This window comes from Tiliqua scincoides, chromosome 10, assembly GCF_035046505.1.
Source record: "Tiliqua scincoides isolate rTilSci1 chromosome 10, rTilSci1.hap2, whole genome shotgun sequence".
Classification (NCBI taxonomy): Eukaryota; Metazoa; Chordata; class Lepidosauria; order Squamata; family Scincidae; genus Tiliqua; species Tiliqua scincoides.
Window position 1 is genome coordinate 14,868,749 of NC_089830.1, and position 18,677 is coordinate 14,887,425.

General features: G+C 47.0%; 1 pseudogene; it reads right to left on the reverse strand.

Annotated features, from left to right (window-relative positions):
- Positions 1 to 7,545: 7,545 nt before the first annotated feature.
- Positions 7,546 to 7,662, reverse strand: LOC136661979 (5S ribosomal RNA; annotated as a pseudogene).
- Between the last annotated feature and the right edge of the window lie 11,015 nt (positions 7,663 to 18,677).

The window sequence follows — 18,677 nt, forward strand, 5'->3', positions numbered from 1 at the left end:
AAGCAGTTAACTAGAACATTGAGATATGCAAAAGTCGCTGCCAATAAAGAAGCTATGGAATGTTATTTGACTACTCGCAAGGCGTATAAACGACTTCTCCAAAATAAAAAAGAAAGGCTTTTATGTAGCAAATTGGAAGGCCCTGGAAGCTGCAAAGAAAGAAAAAAATCAAATTCAATTCTGGAGTTTAATTAATAGAGGTTTCTTACATCAAACCAGAGGAATTGTAAATTCTATCTCACCTGTAACCTGGATTTCTCACTTTAGTTATATCTGTGGGAGTGAGATAGACTTTCCCTTACCATCAGTAGATATACCTAACTGCTCTGAATGGCCTCCGGTCTCATGTAATGAAATTGTACAATTGATTGAGATTATGAGGACGGGTAAGGCGCCAGGTGATGATATGATACCAGCGGAGATCTTTAAGATGGACCTGCATTGGTGGTCCCCTATTTTTGCCAATCTTTTCACGTGGATTAATCACTCCGGTAGAGTGCCTTCCGAATGGTTAAATAGCATAGTGATACCTAGATATAAAAAGGGTGATCCTAAGGAACCCTCAAACTATAGGCCTATCAGTTTAATCAATGTGGCAGCAAAATTATATGCCAGATTTTTATTGAATAAACTTATAGAGTGGGATAACAGCCAGGCTATTATTCATCATGAACAGGCTGGATTTAGAAAAGGCAGGAGTACTATTGATCAAGCATTTATATTACATCATATTATATGTAAATACACCAAGCATGCTAAAAGATCTCTTTATTTGGCCTTTGTGAATTTTACATCAGCTTTTGATTTAATTGATAGAGAGAGGCTGTGGAACAAATTATCCATGACCAATATAGATAAACGCCTATTGTGGCTTATTGAGATATTACACAGCCAAAATACGCTTCAAGTGCGATTAGGCAATTTAGGTTATTTGACCAAAAAGATCCAGGTCAATAGGGGGGTTAAACAGGGCTGTATATTAGCTCCTTTTTTATTTAACTTTTATGTAAATAATTTGATCCCACAAATGTCCTCTCTATCTTTTTTTCCTCCTTCTATAGGAGATAGGAAGATTTCTATTCTGCTGTATGCAGATGATTTAGTTATGATGTCTCAGAATCAAATTGGACTTAAGAGGATGTTGTATAGATTTGGTCAACTTTGCAAGGAAGAGCATTTAAAAATAAATTACTCTAAAAGTAAAATCATGATTTTTGGGAAGGGCTCTGTCAATCATAAATGGTGATGGGCATGTTATAGAACAGGTAAATTCATTTAAATATCTTGGCATACAATTTTCAAAGAGTCTGACCTGGAAACAACATAGTGAGATGATTTTAATCTCCAGTGCCAGACAGATGGGTTTGTTGGAAAAAAATTTTTATGCTAGAGGCGGACAGTTAATTCCCCCACTGATTAAAGTTCATGAAGCAAAGATCTTACCTCATATGTTATATGGGGCAGAGTTGTGGGGAGACTCATTTAAGGGAAAGTTAGAAGTCTTACAAAATAAATTTTTGAGACAAATATTAGGACTGTCTCCAGGCACTCCTGTGGTTCATATTAGAGCAGAGCTAGGACTGCCATCTTTAGCCATTAGAATGGACCTTGCTTACTTCCGATTTTGGAGAAGGATCAATGCTATGGAAGAGTCAGCTCTAGCAAAAGAATGCTGGAACGAACAGATGCTTATTGGAGGATGGGCCAATCAGGTTTTTTTTTAAGTTAAAGTATTTTAACCTGGAGTATGACAAGTTTCTGTGCCTGAGTCCTAAAGAGCTCAGGGAATGGATTTATGACTGGGAAACTTACCAAGACAAAGTTTCTTTATGGGAATCTCGATATTCAAGCTGGTATCCCCATATTAACATCCAGCATATGATGTCCATTTATTTTTGAGACTCTGACTTACCCACAGTTAAGAAGCGCTTTTACTGAACTGAGATTTCAACAAATGCCTTCAGCATATTTAGAGGGTAGATATAAAAAAATTCCTATAGCAAAGCGCCTTTGTGTTTATGGATGTAGGCAAGTTGAAGATGTGTTACATTATTTACTGATTTGCCCCTTATATGGGAATCCGAGAAGCCGTTTTTTGAAACCAATAGTAAAATCCCTGTGTGGTTATTCCCCTGAACAATTAGTTTATTATCTACTTGAGGATTTACAATCAAATGTTACTTTTGCTGTGGCACATTTTGCCCTTGCGGCTAAAAAGATAAGATCTTGTTTTATTCAATTTGTTAATAACTGAGTTTTACTGTATGGCACTATTATACTAAAGTATATATACATTTTATATATTTTATTTTTCTTTCCAAATGTAATGACCTATGGTTAAGCAATAAAGGATTTGATTGATTGATTGATTAATTGATAAATTTTGACAAACGGGATGCAGGGGGAAGGGGCAATAGAGGGGTTTGTGGGTATCAGGAAATTGGAGAGGGAGCAGTGGTGAGACAAACAGGATGCAGGGGGGAGGGGGAAGAGAGGGGTTTGTGGGTATCAGGAAAGCCTAGTACCCATGCTTAGAGATTTCCCAAGATCATGCGTCTGGAGCAGAGTCTGGAGTCTTTCCTTTCTTGGCAAGTCTATCAGTGAGCAAAGAGCGAGAGAGTCCTGTAGTCCCATTGCCGACTCCGTGTCCTAGCACCATTTTGAAAGTGCTGAGCTGCTGGCTGCTTCCACTAGCGCTCTTGGCCTGGCAGCCAGCCACGTCCACCATTTTGAAGTCAGACCTAGACCAAGACTTCTTAATAAGCCATGAAAACTTGTTTCCAGTTTCAGCAGAGATGTGCCTTTGGCTGTCCAAAATCCACTTTCACGTCCTGACGTGGAGGTGGCTAAAAACAGTTTCCTCTCACGCTCCCCAAGAGAGATGGACCTGGCTACAGATGAAGATGACTTACAAGCAGGCTATTGGCCATCTTGACAGCAACTCTGCGTTGCTAAGCTAGCCTGGCAGCCATCTTCCCCGGAGGATGAGAATGGCATGTCTCAGCCCAGGTCTTCGGCACCGAGTCTATCTGGCTGTTTTGGAGTCCATTAGCCACATGAAGTGTCCGCTCCCTGTTCTCTCCCTTCTGAAGACGACCGGAGGTTGGCAGGGGTCAGGCACGAGTCATACGTGGGTCTGCATGCGTTGGTGGGCAGGGCGCCCATAGTCGGACTGCTGGGACAGGGAGGTATAAGAGAAGCGGGAGCAGCCCAAGGTCTTACTGGCCTGGTCCGACTGCTCATACCCGCTCTCGGCCTTCTCGTAGCTGCTGGGCTTGATGTAGCTGGTGAAAGCCCAGCTGTAGGGGGCTGTGAGGCAGGCCGTCCCACTGTACATGCTTTCCTGAGGGCAAAGTCGCTCGTGTGGGTCATAGGCTGCACGAGAGCCTGGTGTACCCAGGGTGTACCGGTGGGCATACTCATTCAACTTGGGCTGGACCGGCCCAGCGGAAGGGTAGAGATAAGATGCCCCAAACAAAGGTCGGGTGGTTGGCGTGTACTCAGAGAAGCTGCTTCCTAAACATTGCTCCTCATGGGCGCGGACCTTGTAGTAGCCATTGGTGGGATCCTGGGGAGGACAAAGACAGAAATGCCAATGAAGCAAGGTTAAGGTACCACCAAATTATTTGGAGGGCCGATTCACAGTGTGGTGCAATGGTTAGAGCATTGGACTACAACAAGGGAACCCCAGGTTCACCTCCCATAGCTGCTTTAGGAAAGAATGAAAAGAATGGACCAATTATGGAGAAGTTCACAGGTAGGCCTCTTTGCCATCAGGTGTGGTGGGCACTAGGTTAGACAGCATTAAGAGAGCATTAGACCCACTGCCCACAAATCTGCTATCCTAACTATTAGTAGAGAACAGAACTTTTCTGTTTCAAAGGCAGGATGCCAGCAGGTACCACCTGCTGAGGAAAAGATGCCAGGGATGATGTTCGTGTTCTAAAAACACTGGGAAGGCAGGGTATACATGTCTTAAATCAATGAATAAATGTCACCATCACACCCTGCTTTTGAGCATGTCGATTCATCTGGTTGGCACTTGTGGAAAGAGAAGGACCTTTTGGCATCACCCAGTAAGGCCACACATCTCTGGGGGTTCAAAGTGTACATTACTGTACACATCTTTGCTGGACCACACTGACTTAGAGCCTCAGTTTGGGTGGATCTACTGTGAGTCTCCCACACTCCCAGTTGAGCTCACCTTCAGTTCTTGGCTCCCCGTCACCATGGGCTCCTTGCCATCACCCTCTGTCTCACTCGGCCGGCTTGGGCTGCTCTTGCTCGTGGTGATCTGCACAAGGATATCTGCTTTGGAGAACTGCGCCCCCCGCTTGGCTGCAGGATTTATGGACAGACAGAGGTGTGAGCTGAAAACTTGGTCTTCTACAGGATTTCACTCCAGGGGATTTAAGCAATGACATCTGCGCACATTCCAGATCTTGGAGAGCTCTGGGATGGGCATGTGAAAACACCAGGAAGTGGCAAGTTGCACTGAAGCCCTTCTCTGATCCATCTCTACGTAGATTGGGTAGCATTATTCAACGGAGGCATGGGTGGATCCATATCCCCTTGGGCAGCTAGCTGGGAGAAGAGCAGGCCCATATATCTGCTGTTCGCAAGCTCCACTGGTGGCACCATTCCACCCACTGGTTTTCCCAAGAAACTGTGCAGGGGCAAGTGTCTGCGGGACCCCAGGAAAACAGCTCAAATGGTTGCGTCTGGAGCCGCCGTCCGTAGCAGGGAGATGTCAGGCCAATGGAAAAGGAGGGGGAGAGGCTTTGAAGACCAGGTGGGGATATTCAGTGGGCCTAACCAAGTCCACAGACCAGAGGAGCTCAGAGGAAGAGGGAATAACCCTGCCTCTATCCAGCATTCTGACAATGCAGCCTTAACTATAGGCTGGCAGCAAACAGATCATTTGATTTTGTACCCCAACTTTCTCCCCAAAGGTCACTCAAGGATTGGTGACGTGGGCTGCAGCTCAGGGGCACAAGGCCCCACGTAATTCCTGGGAGGGCTGAGAACCGTTGGTTGGCAACCTTCAGTCTCGAAAGACTATGGTAGAAGCCTGCAGCACCCAGTATTCCCAAGCAGTCTCCCATCCAAGGATTAACAAGGCCTGACCCTGCTTAGCTTCTGAGAATGACACCTCACCTTTCCCACAGCGCTTCCGTCGGTAGCAGAAAGAGATGACAACCACCAGGAGCAGGAGAACAGCAACCCCGGAGGCAGCTAAGCCCCCCATGATCAGGACGGACAAGACCTCTGCGGGGAGAATTCATGCCTTTAATTACTGGCATTTGATTTCATGCCATCTTAAATGATACCTTGTGCTTTCTTCTGGTTGGGGACCAGAGCACGAATGCAAGTCAAAAATGGACGGGTGTCAAAGCACAGACTTAGCTTGAAAATTTATTTTGGCCAGCAAAAAAACATAACTTTTTTGGTTGCAATCCTACCCTGCGCTGGAACAGGCAAGCCAAGAGGCTTGCGTTGTATCCAGCACAGGACAGGGGCCCAAGGCGGCCCAGCCAGAGGCAAGAGGAAACTTCCCAGCCCCGCCTCCCGCTCCCCACCTGCCCACCGCCCGCCCTCCCCCCACCCAGGAATGCCTCCCTCCCCACCTTCCTTCCCGCCCACCCCAGAGGCTTGCATCAGCCCAGGCTGAACACAGCTGAAAGAGCAAAGTCATGAACGTCAAGTGCAGTGATTCCCAAACTGAGGCTCCCTGGGAAGCCATGGAATCCAGCCGGGGAGATGCAGAATCCTGGTGAAAATCTGCCACCCTATACACTATAGGATTGTAGCCCTAATGGGGAGCTGTGGCCAATGGCCCAGTAGGTCAAGGGAACTGCTAGTTGGAAAGGTTTGGGAACCACTGCCCAAGGGGGGATGAAAGTCAAGGTCATGTTGTGTCACATCAGTATTCTGCCCTCCCCCTCCAGGACCTCAGTCTCAAGCTGGAGATTATCCCCTTTTCTTCTCCCAACAATCCCTGCCAAAGTATGCTGTACAGAGAGACAGTGGCTTGCTAAGGTGAGTTTCACTGCTCTGCTGGGCTCTGCACTTGGATCTCTCTGCTTTGAAAACAGGAGATCTGGCGGGGCCCCAGTGAGTTCACCATGAAGCTTGTTCCTGGTGAAATTAGTAGAGGGGGATGGGGAATCTTACCTTGGCGGCACAAGCTGACGGTAGCGGAACGTGTGCCAAAGCGATTCCATGCGGTACAGTTGTAGGCCAAGGTGAAGTCGCTGTCATGCGTTGGGTCGATCAGCAAAGCAGAGAGCACCCCTTGGTCGGTCACCATGGTGTCCACCGTGAACCGATCTAGCGAGCCAGCATCCAGCACCCATTCACCCCACGACCAGGCCTGTTGCAAAGAGACAGGAGGGCAAATCAGAAGCCTGGACAGGTAGAAGATGATGGTTGCAATGCTAATCACACTTTCCTGAGAGTAAGCCCCAGTGAACAAAATAGGACTTACTTCTGAGTACACCTGGTTAGCCTCGTGCCCGATGGGTACCAAGCCCAAGGATCGACTCTAGACGCTACGGGGACGATTGGCCATTCAGAACCTTCCAAGGTTTTGTGGGAAAATCTAAACTAGGGATTCTTAACCAGGGTTATCCATACCCTTTGGAGGTACCAGAACCCAATGAGGGAGGTATGGGACTCAGGCTGCAATCCTAACCACACTTTCCTGAGAGTAAGCCCCATTGAACAAAATAGGACTTACTTCTGAGTAGACCTGGTTAGGATTGTGCTCTCAATCTCTGAACAATTTAAAAAAATTGTTGTTAGATTAGGTGATTAACTATTACCATTATTTATATGGATAAGATTATTAAGTATCACCACTGTCAATGCAGATTGAGGCATTCTGATCCTTGCTATCCATATGTAAAGTAGAACCCCGCTGCTGACAAAATAGTGGTACCTAATAGGACTGGTGATGATGCTGATTCCTACAGACTAGTGAAGAAGGTATGGGGACACACTGGGCAATCTATGGGGGGTCTGTAATAGTAAAAGGGTTAAGAACCCTGAACTAAGCAGTGTGGGTTTAAAATCATGGGTTCAATAACTCTACATTCTAACTACTTTGGCACACATGCATTCCACCTTTTCATCCAACTTCACAAATAATATCTGGTTTCTTTTGCATATGACATACCCTACTGCCTTTCCAAAGACTGGGGCTGGCCTTCTGAGGTGAGGGGAGGTTGTACACAGCCTGCCCAGGCCTCAGAAGGTCTTTGAAAAGCACTTCCAGCTTTGGTTGAAAACCAGGGGTGCCTTCAGGACTCCAGAAGGTCTCCAGGAGGCTTTATGAGGTGCAGGGACACTGCAGGCTACCTCCTTGCACCTCAGAAGGTCAGCCAGAGTCTTCAGAAAGACATTTTGTGAAAACCTGGAAGTGCCTCTCCAAAGGCTCTGGCTGAACTCAGAAGACCTCCTAGACACGACTTCCAGTCATGCCTGGGAGGTCCTCTGAGGTCCTCCAGTGGTTGGCAACCTTCAGTCTCGAAAGACTATGGTAGAAGCCTACAGCACCCGGTATTCCCAAGCGGTCTCCCGTCCAAGTACTAACCAGGCCTGACCCTGCTTAGCTTCCGAGATCAGATGAGATCAGGCATGTGCAGGGCAACAGTTGCTGCTCCAGTGTGGGCTTGCAATCCATGTTGAGTCAACTCCATGGATCACAACTCCATGGATAAGGAGGACCATCTGGTACATTCAGGTCTGGTTAAGCCATGAGGGTGGAGGGCAAAGGCGAGTCAAGCACTTACAATCCTGTCGGGGGGTGGGACGCTCCCCACCAAACACTCCAGCCGTGCCTTGGCCCCCACTGCAGTCTGCAGGCTTGGTTCCGCGCCCATAATGGGCGGCCCTGAGGAAAAGACAAAAATGACGGATGCAATCAGGTCTGGTCAGATTTCCGCCAGGCTCACTGCAATAGGTTGCTGTGCATGACCTGGTTCCAAGACCCCTCACCATTCACAGCTACTGCCTTCTCAGCCACTCCAATGCGTGGCACGATGGCTTTGCAGACGTACATGCCGGCATCTTCCTGCGTCACAGCCTTGAGGTGTAGCGCGTTTCCATTGCTCGACACCTGTGGGTACAAGTGAATTCAGATTTATTTACTGAAATGAAGGGATCAGTGCTCTTTTTCCAGCCCAAAAAAGGATACCCGGCCTCAGTTATCTAACCAGGGAACAGAACATCCTAAACTGAAGGCCTGTTTGGACAGAAGGGCTTCACAATTTTTCTGAGGATTCAAAGTGGGTGGGTCTCCTGGTGCCACAACCAAAACTGTGTCCTGTGTGTTCACCAGGCTCAGTTCAGGTGGGGAGGAAGGCAGAAAGGGGTGCCCCCCGTTGACCTTGGCAGACAGTCAGAATAAAGCAAAGGTTCTATATCTCTCTTACTACCACCATGGTCTTCCACCTGGCCCACTGTGCTACAAGACAACAGGAGGGGGTAGAGGTTGGTGTTCCCAGATTTGTGTTTGGTAAATTACACACAACTTGGGAACCTGAACTCCTTCTTGGTCCAGGCTAGGGTGAGAGGTGGACTCCCCGCCCAGGTACAGGTGAAAGAGGCATCAGAACCAACACCTACAGTCAGGGGCTTGGGCTGGGAGATAAAGCGGGCTCCAACTGCAGGAAAAAAGAGGAAAACAGGGGTTAGGGGGGCCCATCGCTCAGTAGTAGAGACCTGCTTTCCATGCAGAAGGTCCCAGGAGTGGATTTTCTTTTTTTTCTTTTAAAGACAGCGCTTGCCTTCTTTGTGAATGGCTTTTTGGTTGACAAGCAGTTCATTAAACATTCTTCTTAAAATCTGCAGTTTTATACACTGTTGTCTTCAATAGTGTGAATGAACGTGTGTTTATGCATGTATTAAATAGTTTGTTTTCAAAAAATTTGTATGTAGATACACATCTGCCTGTGCTGCTTCATACAAGTACTTATAAAATTAATTGGGGGGAGCTTTATAGTCAATTAAGGGTCTTGATCCGTGTGCATAATATAAAAAAACAAATTAAGCATGCTTTCTTGCTTCAGAAATGGTTATTTTTACTCATATGCAAATTGATGCAAAGGTAATGGATATATTAGTCACCTCGCTCTAATTGGGTGCAAACCCAGCTGTGAATGTGTCAAAAATATGGCACAAATGCCTAATTTTACCACGATGATGGTCGCAGGTTGGAGGCCTTTGAGGTCTACCTGCTGGAACGGCAAGTGGGGTTACAGGAGAGAAGATCCTGGCGGGGGGAGCCCCACATCTGACCTGCCCACACTCAGTATCTGGCACCAATCTGGCACCAAGGTCACCCTCGTCATCTCCTTGTCCATCCTCCTCTTCCAAAGTGTTCCCACCTATCCCAGGATACACAGACCCAACCTGCCTCCTTCACTTACAATGCACATCCACCAGTGTGCTGCCGACGGCATTCGAGCCCTCGCACGACACGGGCTCCATGAAAAACGATTGATTGACTATCGCCTCATCGCTGTCCCCGTTGGCCTCCGGAATGGGCACACCTCCTTTGGCCCACCTGCGAAGGCATGCACTGGCATCAGAGGAGCCCGGCTCATTGCAATCCCCAAAGCTGCCAGTAGAGGGCATCGCAGCAACATCACTATTGCTGTGTGATCTCTGGGAGGTTGGAGTCTGTTGGCCTTTTTACCTGTCGCCTGTCAGCTCCGGGTTGGAGGTGGCCGTGCAGAGAAAGCTCACTTTGCCACCCTCGGCGACCGTTTGCGGCTGCACCGACAGCATGACGACAGGGGGATCTGCAAGAAAGAGGAGCAGAGAGGCTGAAAACTCAAGAAGGGGGACGGAACCCACACCAATGTGCCCATCCCATCCCAGATCTACTCAGGCCTGGCCTATGTATTAGCTCCTACCCCTACATTTGCCTCCACTCTCCCATTCTTGCCCTTGTCTCTCCCTCTTTTTTGCCTTCCCTATCATCTTGCACTGTAAGCTCTTTGGGGCAGAGGACTTGTCTAAGACGCAACTCAGCAAGGTGCCAGGGGATCAGATGTTGAGGTATGAATAATAATGGAAGGTAACCCACATTCCGCACCAAGAACAAACACAAACACGGTCTCATTTATGCAAATATATTTGCTGACTTGGGCAAGATTTATCTGGTGGCGGCTGCTGATCACCTCGGGGAGAGACAAGGGCATTGAAGCGTCACCTCCAGACCCCTGAAATTCCCAATTGATCCTCCCCCAATTATTTGCACTGAGGCAGGCTACATGCAGGAAGGGGCTTGCGTGAATTCTTCCAGACAGGATAAATTTCACATACAGAATAAGCATGTCAGGGCAAAGGGGTCTAGCATAGCTAGAACCAAGCCACGTTTCTATGCGCATGGATTTGCTTTCTTGCTACCAAGAGGCATATAAGCACATGTGCCCGCACCTGGGGAGACAAGACCATTGTACACTTCGCTGAGCTCCTTGGAGGAACGATGGCAAGAAATGTCATATTATGTATCTGTCCCCAGAAGTAAAAATTGAATCGTATGCACAATCACGGAAGAGAGTCTCCTCTGTAGTGCAGCAATTTTCAATGCTTTTCTTTGCACGACACTCTATGGCAGGGGTTCTCAAACTTCTCAGGAGTAAAATTCCCAAGGTACGTTCTTGTAGGAGAGGCAGGAACAGAGCCCAGGTTGATTGCAACCCACTTCTTGTGATTGTGGAGTCCACCAATTTGGACTTGGACAAAAAGGCAGAATTGGGGAAAGGAGGAAGCACCTGCTTCACGACTGCCCTGCCAGTCATCCCAGGGGTGTTTATAATGGTGTATGAGAAGGACGCTCAACGGTGAATGTCTGGGCCAAGACTTTCCTCCCTATACCTTTGTGAATGGCCTGAGGCAGGGGGAGGTCCTCTCATCCAAGTTTTGGGGTGCAATCCTATCCTGCGCTGGTACAGGCAAGCCAGGAGGCTTGCGCTGCATGCAGCGAAGGATTATGGCCAGAAGCAGCTTAGCCAGAGGCAAGGGAAAACTTTTCCTCTTACCCCTGGGTAACAGCTGCTGGCCAGTATGGGTCTCCTTGAATTTGTACCACCTCTGGAGGTGGCACAAATCCAAGGAGAGCGCAGTGGCTTCAAACTGCTCCGTTCTCCCTGGGAACAGGGGTTGGGATCTGGCATAACTGCCGGATCCCAGCCCAACTACCTCTCTCTGCCCGCCCACCCCCGTCCACCCCCGGGGCTGCCCACTGCTCACCCACACCCCACCCAGGAATGCCTCTGTCCTGCCTCCTCCCTGACGCCCACTGCCTCCCCCACGCCTACCTTTCACTCTTGCATCGGCCCACCCAGGCCATCGCAAGACTCAGCAGGGAAGCCGCCACAGAGGCTGGATTCAGCCTCCATGTGTTGGCGCATCTCCTTGTGGCTTCTGGCACGTTAGCGACCCTCCCGGGCCGGCGCAATAAACTTGTGGCCCAAGGCACGGTTAGGATTGTGCCCTTTGTCTCTTTTAGGGGTTTAGCCAACTCTTGCTTCTGAACATCCACGGACCTTCCCAGCCTTCGTCAAGGGCTCTGCTCTGACCATCAGAAAGGAAATGGGAGATCTTTGTGCTCCTAAGACAAGCCCAGGAGCACAGCCAGAGAAAAAGGTGGCAGCAGTGCTGCTTAGCAGTCTGTGAAACAAGAAGAGCCAATCAAGCTCCAAGCGTGCTTTGAAAAATCTGCCGGCTCACCTGGTGAACTACAGGAGGGAGAGAAGGGACGGAAGACTGCCGCTGGGCACAGGTGTCAGCTTCCGTGTGTCATTTGCAGGGATCCAATTGAGATCCAGCAGGGAGCTCCTGGAAAGATGAGGAATGATTTTCTTCATTTGAAGAATGGAAGAAGCATATGCTGTTAGAGTTGGAAGGGAACGTGAAGAGCAGGGGCAAGCCAGGGCACAGGCCCCGCAATGGGGCTACTCAAGTCTGCGCTGGCTGAACCGCCACTTTGCAGCCTGACATGGAGGAAAGAATCTTCACCAGTCCCACCCCTCCCTGGGCCTGTCACTCCTGCACCCTGCCCCGGAATGCCTTCCCCCTCCCCAAAAACCTGCACCACCACCTGGGGTCGTGACTTACCTTTGGGTGCACTCTTGGCTCACAACAGGAGAGGCAGCTGAACGCTTTCCACATGCGCTGACTCCGGCGCACCCTCGGCATCACCTGGCAGGACAAAGTTCCAAACAACACAGTCCTGAGAGATGCCTGCATTGGCTCGGTCATGTCGTGAGAATGGATGATGGCCGGATCCCAAAGGATCTCCTCTATGGAGAACTCCTGCAGGGAAAGCGCCCTACAGGTAGACCACAGCTGCGATACAAGGACATCTGCAAGAGGGATCTGAAGGCCTTAGGAGTGGACCTCAACAAGTGGGAAACCCTGGCCTCTGAGCGGCCCACTTGGAGGCAGGCTGTGCATCATGGCCTTTCCCAGTTTGAAGAGACACTTGGCCAACAGACTGAGGCTAAGAGGCAAAGAACGAAGGCCCACAGCCAGGGAGACAGACCAGGGACAGACTGCACTTGCTCCCGGTGTGGAAGGGATTGTCACTCCCGAATCGGCCTTTTCAGCCACACTAGACGCTGTTCCAGAACCACCATTCAGAGCGTGATACCATAGCCTTTCGAGACTGAAAGTTGCCAACACCCCTGGCATCTCCACTTGGCGCTGAGGCCCAGTGCTCATGGACATTCCTCACTGGGTGTTGTAGATGTGCCTTATAGTATGTTGGTGACACCCAGTGCCATTGCTCGGAGGGTTTAGGATTGGGCTCTTATTTCAAACCCCTGCTCAGTGCACGGCCACTGATCACCTAACTCAGTAATGGCAACCGACACTGTCTATATTGTTTTGCTTTTTAATTCATTTTTTTCTTTGTTGGTTTGCTTTTTAGAGGCAAGGAAGGCAGGATAGAAATGTTTAAAAGTAAATTTAATAAGAAAACAAATTACCTCCTAACAGTGAGGCAACACAAAGATAAAAACAGCAGATAAAGTGGCAGCACTAAAACCATCTATTCTAACCCAGTTAAGCACCTTGCAAAATAAAAATGGTTATTGCCTGGTACCCAATCAGACAAGGTAGAAACCAGATGAGCTTCCATTGGGAGGGCATTTGACAGGTAGGGCACCACAACCAAGGAGATCCTCTCAGCAGAAGTAGCCCACCCCACCTCAGCACAGATGGCACCCAAGGTGTTCAGAGAATGACTGCCCAAGGTGACCCTCTTCCATGATCAGACTAGGGAGCGGATGATCTTGCAAAGAGTAAGGGAAACAGGAGGGAATTTGGCAGAGGCAGACAGAGAGACAGTGCCAAAGAGAGGCAAAGAAATAAAGAGAAGAAGGAAAAGGGTGAGCAGAGGAGACCAAGGCCAACAATTCCTTGCACGAAATCATTTGTGTCAAAATCTTCCTTGTGCTGCTGAATCAGAGGGTCTTCCCTCTTTTCTTCTGTCTTTTGTTAAGAGAGTATTTAGCTTCAGGGCTCATCTGAAAATTGTATTTTTTAATTAATTAATATGTCAATTTTCACACTCTGCCAGGTGTTTAGATGGGCATTTTTTATTTAGACTCTCAGGAGTCTGAATTCCAGTCAAGACTTTAGGAGCTAATGAAGTATTATGCTAATATGTGATATGCTCCCTTCTGTGACAGACAGAAAGCACCTAGTGACACCAGAACACTCATTCCGACACTGCTGAATTCCAGGGCCTAAATCTGGTTTATACTTCCACATCAGCCATGGTCATGATTCTGCAGGTATTTGACTGATTGCGAATTCAAAGCACATACTGTACTCACCAGATCTTCCTTGTAGTATTCTCGTGGGTGCTTTCCAGTTGGCAAACACAGCCTGGCACAGTGGCACATAAAGCCCTGGATGCCTTTTTTGCTGTGCTTGATGAAGACCCGCTGTAAAATGGCCTTGGTGGCAGCACCAACCACTTTGCCTTCCTCATTGACATCCCTGCTTTCAAGACCTGAATGGGTGAGAGAGAAGGCCAATCAATCAGAGATGCCTGCTGGACCTTTTTCTTCTTTTAACTACAAAGTCTGTTTTGTTCTCTTATTTGTTTGTGCCTATCTCCATGCACGGGAAATCCCCTTTTCTTTCCAACTTCCTCAGTCCATCCCAAGCCACCACTGCCCTCTCTGCTTTTTGACCTCTCTATCTAACTGTGCCTTATGAGTGGGCAGAAAAAGACAGCTTCACGTAATTTTTATTTATTTTTTCAATAGATTTCTATCCTGCCCTTCTCCAGAACAACAGGAAGTCCAGGGTGGGTCACAATCACAAATTAAAATTCCAGAAAAAAACAAATTACAATGAACTTAAAAATATATCAAAATACAATAAATAAATCATGAAGTTTAAACAACCCCCCCCCAATAAGGTCAATAGAAAAGCAAAACAAAATCAACAGATACCAAGGTACACAATAATTGTGCACTGTTTTTGTTCCCCTCCCCCTAAAAAATGTGTATTTGAATGTAAATTGTGATGAAAGAGAAGGGTTAAAAGGACTCAAAGCCTAGCAGTTAGTGACGGCCCTTGATCTCTTGCTGTCCACTCTATTCTTCCTATTGGTCCTATTGATTAACTGGGAAAAAATGATAGCTTTCTCTGCCACCTAGGGAGCTGAGTCAGAAGGAGGCTACCTTGGGGACCCTCCCTCCTTGGTGAACAGAGAGCCCCAAAATCTAGTGGGTTCCTTTTCTTCTGGAAGTTAAAACAGTCATGTAATGAGATTATCAGAGACCAGTGATGAACCTGCTCCCTCCTGGATGAACTTGGACCACAAAATCCTTAAAAAATATAGGGAGTTTATGAAAGGGCAAAGCTGCACTCCTCACTTACACATGAAGTAGGCAGGAAAATCTTCTCCTCTTAGGAAGCTCCCATTAATATGAGCCAGGTGTCCTAGAGAGACAGTGGAATAAATAGGAAGTTACTCTTGGAAAACCAACCTGAATCAGTATTAGCTTATGAAGGAGTGCTCTGAAGTGGTTGTAAATTGCCATGAGACCTCTGGAGAGACCCATCTTGAAGGACAGCTTCAGTGCCCAGGGGATGCCTTTTGGGACTTCCTTCATGGTGTTGCCATCGACAATGGACGGAATGTTGATTCTTGGACTGTCAAGACAGCACCTAGGACTGCCAGAGATCTCCCTAGTTCAGTGTTTCTCAAACTGTGGGTCAGGACCCACTAGGTGAACCAAGAGCCAATTTCAGGTGGCTCCCCATATCATTTCAATATTTTGTTTTTACTATATTAGACTTGATGCTACCATTTGGGGAAATGTGACAAACTTGTACTTTTTACAGGCTAGAATGTAACACAGTAAATGGGACTTACTCCTGGATAAGCACGGGTAGGATTGCAGCCTATGACTGTGAAAACGTTTCCTGCTTATTGAATGCAAATCTTAGAGAACTTTTATAAAATGATGTATAGATGGTGTCTGACTCCAGGTAAACTGGCAAAAATGTATTAATATACCAAATAGATGTTGGAAGTGTACAAGACAAGAAGGAATGTTCTACCATATGTGGTGGACTTGTACAAAAGCAAAAAAATATTGGACTTTGATAGACCAGCAAATGCAGTTGACATTTAAGGTAAATTTACAGATGAAACAAGACACTATTTTGTTGGGAATATTGGATGATTCAGTTCAGAAAGACTATGAAACTATGTTTTTATAGATGACAACTGCTGCAAGAATATCGTATGCCAAATACTGGAAAGTTCCAGAGATACCTGTAGTGGAAGAACACTGGCTAAACGTATTGAATTTGACAGAAATAGATAAACTTACAATACTTCTTAAAGATAAGCCAGTAAAAACTTTTATGGACAATTGGAAACCATTCATGGACTTCCTGCGCATTGAAGGGAGAATGGGTCAAATAATCTATGGATTTGATGAGTAGATAGGGGATTTAACTTTTATGGTTTTCTCATTTTTCTTTTTCTTTTGAAAATGCACATTTTAAATAAGTGTAGATTGTTTAAGATGTGATGACTAACTTTTTTGTATGATTTGTAGTAGTAGAACAAAAAAATGTAGTTTGAGATCTCCACACTTGCCACACAACTTGTAATATCTTTATTCTTTTTAATTTGTTTGTATTTGCATTTATTAAAAGAAAGAAAGAAAGAAAGAAAGATTTTCCTGCTTGATGATGTCACTTCAGAACATCATTTCCGGTGGGTCCTGATAGATTCTCATTCTAAAAAGGAGGTCCTGGTGCTAGTAGTTTGAGAGTCACTTCCTTAGGAGGTTGTGAGCTGAGACCAGTGTTCTCCCTGTGGGGCACATGTACTGTACCGAGAGGCAATAAACAAGGGGCATCTTTTAAGCATCAGGACCCACTTTTTTAAACGATACTCTATCAGGACCCACTTAGGTTTACCAGACTTTAAAAAAAGAGGTCTAGAAAGAAAAATCTATTTATTTATAAGGGATAATAACCAGAAAAAGACCCTGAAACATTTATTTCCCTATATTTACACGTGCTTGCAAACTGCAGCAGTTGGGCTCTTTGTAGGGTAATATGTAACTACAGTATCTGATTTTTGAATAGCCTCAGGGCTTGAGGAAATAGCTCAGCGGTTCTCAAACTCGCTGGGAGTCCAAGAACTGCTTGTAAGTGGCAGGGACTGAGAGAGGGGATGTGCCCCAGTGGCGCCGCAGTGGTAGTGGTGCCGCAGGCACCCAGAGGCTTGCGTACCTGAGGGGGTCTGCCAGTCTTGGAGAGGGTCCGAGAGGCCTGCAGCTCGCTCTGCGGGTCTCCCCCAAGCTTCATTTCACTCGGATCTGAAGATTGGACTGACTTTTGGTTTACTGTGGCACTGCCGGGGCATCCATTACTAGGTCACTCCCCTTAAGGGGAAATGACCCGTTTTATGTTCCTACATAAAACCCACCAAACATCAGGTCACAACCAACCAGTGGGTCCTGACCCACAGTTTGGGAACCACTTGTATAAACTATTCTTGTAGAGAAGCCAGTGGTCCCCTGTTCCTGGCACTGGGTTCTAGTTTCTGCACCAAGAGACCTGTTGAATCAAAGAGACTTCTCTGTTCAGTCACCCAGATATCACAAGTTCTCGCACAGCCAAATGCTGACCTAATGTTTTTTAAGCCAAAATACACTTTTGCCAAAATACAAACAAGCAAAAATCGTCTCCAACAATTAGGATGGTTTTCAGGGGTGCTCTGCAGTTTGGGAGGATCTGCCAGGTGAAAAAGAGGGGGTGTCTTTGAAACAGTCACACTGCTTATTGGATTAGAGAAACGGGTGGGGGCTGATGTTCAGCACTGAAGTGAGGGATGCTCCTTGACTTACCCACAAAGCAAGCTGCCACCTTGAATATTGCTGCCTCCTTCACACAAGGATGGAACACACAGCTCAGAGCAGCACCCCTAATGAGATCTGGGCTGTAGGTCTTGGTCTTGCAGAAAATAACAATGAGAACTGGCATCAGGCATATTTGTGCAAAGGGAACACTCTGTACTGATCCTACCACCCTTCTGTCACAAATAAACTAGTGAAACCCATGAAGTTGGATGTAGACTAAGCAGACCTGGGTTCAAATCCATGCTCATCTATGAATTTCACTAGAGGACTATGGGACAACGAACATCATACTACCTTATAGTGTGATGTGGAAATTCCCCATGGTATATGAGAAAATTTATACAGGTTGAGTCTTGGCATCCATGAGGGTTCCGTTCTTAGAACCCCTGCGGATGCCAAAAATCATGCTAAATGAAATCCATTTAAAAAACAATGTCCCTTTTCTCAGTGGTTTAAAAACAGCTTCACTTAACATTGTGAGGGAGAGCAGAAGCAGAAAGCAGACAATCTCTCTCTCTCTCTCTCTCTCTCCAGGTGCTTAGAAAGGCCTCACTCCTAGGCAGTGACACTTCCCTTCACCTGAAGCACAGGGAAAGAATGCAAAGAGGGAGGCAATAATCACTTCCCTTTGCATTCTTTTCAGTGCTCCAGGGGGAAGGCAGGGGTTGCTTGCCTGGGAGTGAAGCCTCTCTAAGCCCTTGGAGAGAGATTACAATGGTAAGTGAGGCTATTGTTAAAGGATGTTTTTCCTTTAATTTAAAGGACCATTCTCATCACACTGAAATAAAATTGAAGGTGAAAAATCCTCAGCTAATGATATTATACCTGTATGAGTTTTGTTGAGATAAAGCTCAGTAAGATAAAGCTTTGTAAGTAGTTCTACTCTATTCTTGACGAACAGGTGGGATTTAAAGTGGTACCCTGGGAAGGCAGCAACAGAGACTTACCAAATGTTTGGCAACATGGTAGAGCACGAAGTGAAGGTCGTGGCTTTGGGATTTCACGTACCTCCTCACTCTTGGGACCAGCACTCTGAGATAGGCCATTGCTTCCTGCAGCACATGGAGTCAAAAAAGTTCATATCCTAAGGCAGGGGCCTCCAAACCCTGGCCCGGGGGCCATATGTGGCCCATGGAGAGCCTCTATCTGGCACACGACCAGCCTCTTGTTCCCTGAAAGGCTCTGGCCCACTTGGCGGAACATGACTGGAACAGTGCTCTGGTTGCGTCTGGAGGGTTGCTTCTGGTCTGAAGGGCCGGA